Source organism: Cervus canadensis, chromosome 28, assembly GCF_019320065.1.
Source record: "Cervus canadensis isolate Bull #8, Minnesota chromosome 28, ASM1932006v1, whole genome shotgun sequence".
NCBI classification, from domain to species: domain Eukaryota; kingdom Metazoa; phylum Chordata; class Mammalia; order Artiodactyla; family Cervidae; genus Cervus; species Cervus canadensis.
In genome coordinates this window covers 25,911,655-25,919,590 of record NC_057413.1, presented here as the reverse complement: position 1 = coordinate 25,919,590, position 7,936 = coordinate 25,911,655, and the positions used below count along the sequence as shown (strand labels likewise).

At 42.4% G+C, this 7,936-nt stretch overlaps 2 pseudogenes; one reads left to right on the top strand and one right to left on the bottom strand.

The window, feature by feature from the left end:
* The first annotated feature begins 256 nt into the window (after nucleotides 1-256).
* Nucleotides 257-6,330, top strand: LOC122429261 (annotated as a pseudogene).
* Nucleotides 6,331-6,364: 34 nt separating this feature from the next.
* The window catches only part of LOC122429260, a 10,489-nt pseudogene continuing 8,917 nt past the window's right edge, over nucleotides 6,365-7,936 (bottom strand).

Sequence of the window (7,936 nt, the reverse complement as noted above, 5' to 3'; positions counted from 1 at the left end):
CATGGCATCCGGTCCCATCACTTCATGGTGAATAGTTAGGGAAATAATGGAAACAGTGAGAGACTTTATTGTTTTGGGGCTCCAAAATCACTGTAGGTGGTGACTGCAGCCATGAAATTAAAAGAGCCCTGCTCCTTGGAAGAAGAGCCCTGACAACCTAGATAGCATATTAAAAATCAGAGACATTACTTTGCAGAAAAAGGGCCGTCTATTCAAAGCTATGGTTTTTCCAGTGGTCATGTATGGATGTGAGAGTTGGACTATAAAGAAAACTGAGCACCAAAGAATTGATGCTTTTGAACTGTGGTATTGGAGAAGACTCTTGAGAATCCCTTGGACAGCAAGAAGATCCAACCAGTCCATCTTAAAGGAAATCAGTCCTGAATATTCATTGGAAGGACTGATGCTGAAGCTGAAACTCCAATCCTTTGGCCACGTGATGTGAAGAGCTGACTCATTTGAAAAGACCCTGATGCTGGGAAAGATTGAAGGCAGAAGGAGAAGGGAACAACAGAGAATGAGATGGTTGGATGGCATCACCAGCTCGATGGATATGAGTTTGAGCAAGCTCTGGGAGTTGGTGATGGACAGGGAAGCCTGGTGTGCTGCAGATCATGGAGTCACAAAGAGTCAGACACCACTGAATGACTGAACTAACTGACTTAACATATTGATGTTACTATTTTTATAATGCTAGTTGTATTTAAGTAGCTTAATGTTGCTTCTTTTTATAATGGGAATATTTTGCCTCACATTTCCCTTTGTTAGATCTTTTTCAGTATTGCCAAATAGTTGACATTTTATATCATTTTGTTTTTATTTTATGTCTTTAATTTCTAAGGTTCCTGAACATTTTCACCTATTTATTGGCAAACATCTATTACAACTTTAAGAATTATCTAAAGTTTATTATCTCTTAGATCTTTGTGTTTTTCTCAGTGGTTTTATGGATTCTCTAGCATTATAATAAACACTTTGCTGGTATTCGATTCAGTATTTTATCTTGTTTGTAGTTTATATTTTGATTCTGTTTGTTATTTTCCATGTCAGAAATTTAAACATTTATATTTAATAAAATTACTGCAAAATTGTTATTGAAAATTTGCTGTCAATCTTAAATCTGCCATTTTGTGTTATTGTAGAAACGCTTTCCCAACAATTTTCACCTTTAAAAAAGTAATAATTGTATTTACTGTTGCTGGTGGTGTGGGGATTGTCTCGAGCACTAAACACACGTATTAATGAATCTCAGACTCTACCTTGAGCTCAAACATCAGCTTAAAGAAAGAGAGACTGTTAGAAAATGATAAGTTCAGTAAAAAGACTGCTTACTTTGCAAAAGGGGCCTCTTTGGTGGCTGATACAGCAAAGAATGTGCCTGCAATGTGGGGGACCCAGGTTCAAACTCTGGGTTGGGAAGATCCCTTGGAGAAGGGAATGGCTACCCTCACCAGTATTCTTGTCTGGAGAATTCCATGGACAGAGCTGCAGCCCATTAGGCTGCAAAGAGTTGGACACAACTGAACGACTAACACTTACCCTTTCACTTCATTTTGCAAAGGAGAGAAATTGATCAACTGAGTGTAATTCAGGTTTTTTTTTTTTTTTTTTTTAATAAATGACTTTATTTGCTCCTTTCCTTCTCCTTCGGAGCTCAGGCTTTTCTTGGGACTCAACTCATAAAGCTTCAGAATCACCTTTGTCTATTCCCATTTTCCCAGAGTTAGTTCACTTTATTGGGTGTTCTAAGGTATGAGCGTAGCATTCTCAGGAATTTTTTTCCATCTCTCATCTATCTCAAGCTGTTCCCCAATTACCCACACTGCTTTGAATCACATTTTCTCCTGAAGTAAAAGAAGATAGTAAATATCTAAAGTATTTTGAAGACTAAGTTCCAGCCATTGTTTTAGGTGCATTAATCCTCACAAAACCATAATACACTAATTAGTATTATTATCCCATTTATAGTTGGGCAAAGCAGTGCAAGTGTTTGAACTCAGGCACTCTGGCTCCAGAAATCATGCATTTAGTAATATGTTATTGTGAAATGAAATATTTCCTGCCATATGAGTGGGAAAGAAATGTAACAGCTATCTGCAATTCTGGCCCCTCAAATGTGAATTTCTGAGCCATGCTGACAAACAGTGCCACTCTCTACACAAGGAACTTAAGGATATCACAGTCATCAGCTATTTCAGCCCTCCAGTGTAAGTGGGAAGGCTCAAAGGGAATTTACGAAACAGAAAAATATCTCTGTAAATATGCAGGATGCTGGCCCCAGATAGCAGAGATGCATATGAAAGGAATGACTTCAATAATCCCAGATTCTTGCATCTTCCCATACATAGAAGAACACTGAATTCCTTAACTTGATACCTGGTTTTCCTTACTTAACAATAATTTTTTATGTTTAGACTGCCTGTCCTCTTCATTGTAAACTTGTATATAGCCTGACTCCCTCTCCCACCTCCTCAGAACAATTTTCTCAGGGCCACTGAGATGCCATTCCCCAGGCTCAGAGTCCTTAACATTCCTACCAAATAAAATAACTCTCTACTTACAGGTTGTGACTAATTTTTTAGTCAACCCTAAATACCTTGCAAAGATTGATAAACACATCAGTTAATAATGAATAATTCTTTGGGGCTATGAAAAAACAAAACAAAATAAATTTCCTCCACTTCTCTGAAGTCTAACAGTCCCGTGTTGTAAGAATTAAAGTCTAGGCTCATGATTCTAATTCCTGTTGGGTCACATGGCCAGTTTTCAGAGAGGTCTGCCAAGACGAGCATGGGACTAGAGACTGGGGGCAGAAAGGCAGCCAGGGGGAGTCACTCTGTCTCCCTCACTTATTCCCTCTGCCTTTTCTCTCCTAGGGGCACCAACAGTGACCATGTATCCTGCAAAGACCCAGCCCCTGCAGCACCACAGCCTCCTGTCTGCTCTGTGAACAGTTTCTATCTGGGCCACGTTGAAGTCAGGTGGTTCTGGAACGGTCATGAAGAGGAGGCTGGGGTGATCTCTACAGGCCTGATCCAGAATGGAGACTGGACCTTCCAGACCATGGAGATGCTTGAATCAGTTCCTCAGAGTGGAGAGGTCTACATCTGCCAGGTGGAGCGCCCCAGCCAGACGAGCCCTATCACAGTGGAATGGAGTGAGAAGCTTTCTGATCTCATAAGCTCCTCACCCACCTTGGAGGGGGCTTGCTTCCCTACACCATGGGTTCATTGGCTCCTTGTTCTCCTGTCCTTCAGCTGAGGTTATTGGGGGAGCCGTGTGTTATTCTGTGATAGAAATCCTCTAATAGTTTATCCTGTGATATTTTCTCCAAATACCTTTACCCCTGAGGGAGGCAATTCTGCCTGACAAGGAGAAAACAGATGTCCCCAATCTGAAGCTCCATGAAATCTCAAGTCATGGTCACTGCATGACCCTGGGCACCCGTCCCCTGCCTTAGATTGGGCTTGTACTTCTAATACTGTTGCTCTGAGTTCTTTGTTGTTTGAAGGGCACATCCTGTCTAATGTAGGGACTTTTCCTGACTTGAGAAGAGTCCAACCTTACTCTGTCACCTAAGAGAAGATATTTAATTTCATTCAACCCCTGACTTCTCATCCATCATGACATTGAGGTCATGTGGCCTTATGTCAGGGCTGTGATATTTAAGAGAGTAAGTGCCTGAACCTTGTAGCTACTCAGTGTGATTTTTAAATTTTTTCTCTAGCAGTGGTCAGTTATTTTAGTTCTTCCAGCTGCCCTCCCTCATTCTTGAAGCTCTCAGTCTCAGAGTCTCAATTAGCAAAGTTGGGTTTCAGATAAAAATCACTAAAACTAGCTTCTTTTCTCAGGGGCATAGTCTGACTCTGCTCAGAGTAAGATGATGAGTGGAACAGGGGGCTTTGTTCTGGGTCTGCTCTTCCTTGAGGTGGGGCTGCTCACCCACTTCAGGAATCAGAAAGGTAAGGAGCCTGTTTGCAGCTGAGACCCCAGCCACAGACTTTTTTTTGAAAAGAAGAAAGATGGCTTCGCTCAGTTCTCTGTCTCAGTGACACTGTATAAAGCCTTTATTTCCCCTATTGATTTCTGGATTTCCTGGAAATCCTGGAAATCCAGAAATCAATAGTCCTTGATTACTTATAGTTGAAACATAAGAGGTGATGACCTGTAGCTATAAGGGAAATGCTTGGTGATGTGGGGTGGAGATCCTGGGACACATGCAGGAAGAGACCCGGGGTGATGAAATTATACTGGATTTGTGTGGCAGGAGCTTCATGGATCACAAGTTTTCAGTGTCGCTCTCCTTTCTGCCCTGACATCATGTGGTGTGGGTTGTGGTGTAGAGAAATTTCAGATGGGGCTCTGGGTGTGAGGACATTGAATCTGGTAACAGAATTGCCTCCATATCTTGTAAATATGTATATCTTCCTTTCTGTTTCCATGGACACTTTGGACTTCAGCCAACAGGTAATACCCTTTAATCCTCTTTTAAAGATAGATTTGGCCTCTGGCTCAGTGGTAAAGAATCTACCTGCCAATGCAGGAGACGCAAGAGATGCGGGTTTGATCCCTGAATTGGGAAGATCCCTTGGAATAGGAAATGGCAACCCACTCCAGTATTCTTGCCTGGAAAATTTCATGGACATGTTAGGGGAAGCACACTGATTGAAACCGCCCACCCTGGCCAGGCACCATAGTAACCATTTGCGTGAGTTGTTTTATGACAGGAGATCCTGATAAGGAATACGGAACTAATAAGCCACCACCAGCCGGAAGAGTTCGGGAAAGGTGGGAGGAGACACTACCTGTCCGTCCACTTCCCAGAATCCCTCTTGCTAGCATCCATCTTGGCTGAGCGATGCGTGCGCCACCAGGAAAGACTCTGAATTAGAATGATTGGCCAAAGACCACCCGGAAACTAATCCCATCACCATAAAACCCAAGACTGCGAGCCACGCGGCAGAGCAGTTCTCCTGGGTTCCCTTACCCTCCTGCTCTCCACCTGGGTGCCCTTCCCAATTAAATCTCTTGCTTTGTCAGCACGTGTCTCCTTGGACAATTCTTTTCCGAGTGTTAGACAAGAGCCCAACTTCGGGCCCTGGAAGGGGGTCCCCCTTCCTACAACAGACAGATGGGGGCTACAGTCCCTGGGGTTGGAGAGTCAGACATGACTGAGCATGTGTGAGGGCACGAGTGTGTGTGCATGCGCGCGCACACACACACACACACACACACACACACACAACTTGGTCTCCTAGAATTAATCATAAAGATGACAAGACAGGAGGCAGACATAATAAGAAAGATTTTGAATTCTAAACTTTTTCTTGCCACTTAATAAAAGGCCAGTTCTCTCAAGTAGCTTTGGCTCAGGGAGATTTAGAAATTTTTTCCCCTTCTTACAGTACTGCTTTAACATGAGACCCTTTGGAGGAGGGGAAAAGAAGCTGTAGAATTAATAAAACAACGCTCTCCTTTGTCTCCTGCAGGACTCCTAAAGTGAAGTGAATATAATGACACTCATAAGAAGAAAAACCATCTGTCTCAGCTGTTCTGCAGCATGGAAGTGTTACCTGCACTTTTAATCCACAAAGAGATTCTGCAAGTTTGCTCCTGCAGAAAGTATCTTTCTTGGTAGCTTCCTCAGCCCCTGCCCCTTGGCCTGGAAACCTCAGTACTGAAGGCAGTACGTTATCTTCATTCTTTCCTGGTCCCTTTTGTATTCAACCCTAAGAGCCTCCCTTCCATCTGAATACCTTTTACTGACATGTCTTTACAGAGTTTTTCTCAAATAGACGTGGAATGAGAAGCATCTGCTTTCAAGGAAAAAAAGGTAAAAAAAAAGTGGGGGTGGGAATTTCTCTTTTTATCCTTCTTGAGTTCTTTTTGGCAGAGCTAATAATAAAATTGACCCAAGACAGATTAACAGGAGAAAAAGAAACTAATTCTAACTCACGTGCATGAAGGTCTGATAGAAACAGACTCTAAGAAGTGGCCAGAGCAGGTGGCTTTTATGCTTTTTAGACAAATAAACAAATTAGTAAGTAGTTGACAGGACAAAAAAACTTAGGTTTGGGGTGCTGCAATAGTGAAGAATCTAAAGGCAGTTTGGGCTTGAGGTAGTAAATTAAAGAAGCAACGAAGTTTGTTTATACGGGCTTCTTGGTCTGAATTCCTGTCTCTGGTGCTAAGTGTGTCTTACTTCCAGAAGCAGGGTGTCCATCTGAACTGACTGTTGTCATTTCAGAGGGCTCCGAAGAGCTCTGGTACCATAGTCGTTTAAGTCTCAGTGCAGAGAAGAATTCAGCGAGAGAGCGAAGTGGTAGATAAGAAGTGATTTACTAGAATAGGACACCTGAGAGGTTTACAAGGCGGTGAGCCAGACATGCCCGGACCGACCCAAGAACTTCCTGAGCTACGATTTTATAATCAAAGGTAAAGTGGGGAGGGGGAGAAGACCTTCTTTGTCTTTCTTGGGTAGACATATTGTTTTCATCATTAGCTCCTCCTGCAGGTTGAGCGGGGGAGTTTTCTTGTCCCTAGGTAGTCGTAGTCAAGCTGGTCTACAAACCAATGTTTTATACGTGTGCAGAGAGCATGTCCTAGGGATCATTAACTTCCTGAGCTCCTTCCTGGGCAGGATGTGGGTCCTATACCACCACTGTTTTATTGTTTGGGGGCATGTCTTAGGCTACTGTTGCATGGTTTTGCTGCTAAGCAAGCCTGCTTGGTTTTGTGGTTAAGCGAACCTACTTTCTCAAGTCATCATTAACTTACAGGGGTCTCCCATATTTTTTACTTTCAGTCCCCTAGTGGGATTAACTATTTAATCATCTATTTTGTCCCCATCACATCTTTTGCATGAGAGATTATATCCTGCTTTTAGGGAGACAGAAAGGATGGTCAGAGTGTCTCTCTTGCGTTAGCCACTTCATAAGTAACATTAATTAAAAATAATCAATATACCATTGTGCCATATTTGGGGACAGACTTCCCTGAGCCCCAACAAGAGAATTTCGTCAAGATTCAATCACAGTTTTGATTTTTATTCCTGAATTTCAGTCATGTGTGGGTCTGGTAAATTTCTTTGCTTCATTTCTCTATTTTTTTTTTTTTTTTTTTTTTTTTTTATTAGTTGGAGGCTAATTACTTCACAACATTTCAGTGGGTTTTGTCATACATTGATATGAATCAGCCATAGATTTACACGTATTCCCCATCCTGATCCCCCCTCCCACCTCCCTCTCCACCCGATTCCTCTGGGTCTTCCCCGTGCACCAGGCCCGAGCACTTGTCTCATGCATCCCACCTGGGCTGGTGATCTGTTTCACCATAGATAGTATACATGCTGTTCTTTTGAAATATCCCACCCTCACATTCTCCCACAGAGTTCAAAAGTCTGTTCTGTATTTCTGTGTCTCTTTTTCTGTTTTGCATATAGGGTTATCGTTACCATCTTTCTAAATTCCATATATATGTGTTAGTATGCTGTAATGTTCTTTATCTTTCTGGCTTACTTCACTCTGTATAAGGGGTTCCAGTTTCATCCATCTCATTAGGACTGGTTCAAATGAATTCTTTTTAACGGCTGAGTAATATTCCATGGTGTATATGTACCACAGCTTCCTTATTCATTCATCTGCTGATGGGCATCTAGGTTGCTTCCATGTCCTGGCTATTATAAACAGTGCTGCGATGAACATTGGGGTGCACGTGTCTCTTTCAGATCTGGTTTCCTCAGTGTGTATCCCAGAAGTGGGATTGCTGGGTCATATGGCAGTTCCATTTCCAGTTTTTTAAGAAATCTCCACACTGTTTTCCATAGCGGCTGTACTAGTTTGCATTCCCACCAACAGTGTAAGAGGGTTCCCTTTTCTCCACACCCTCTCCAGCATTTATTGCTTGTAGACTTTTGGATAGCAGCCATCCTGACTGG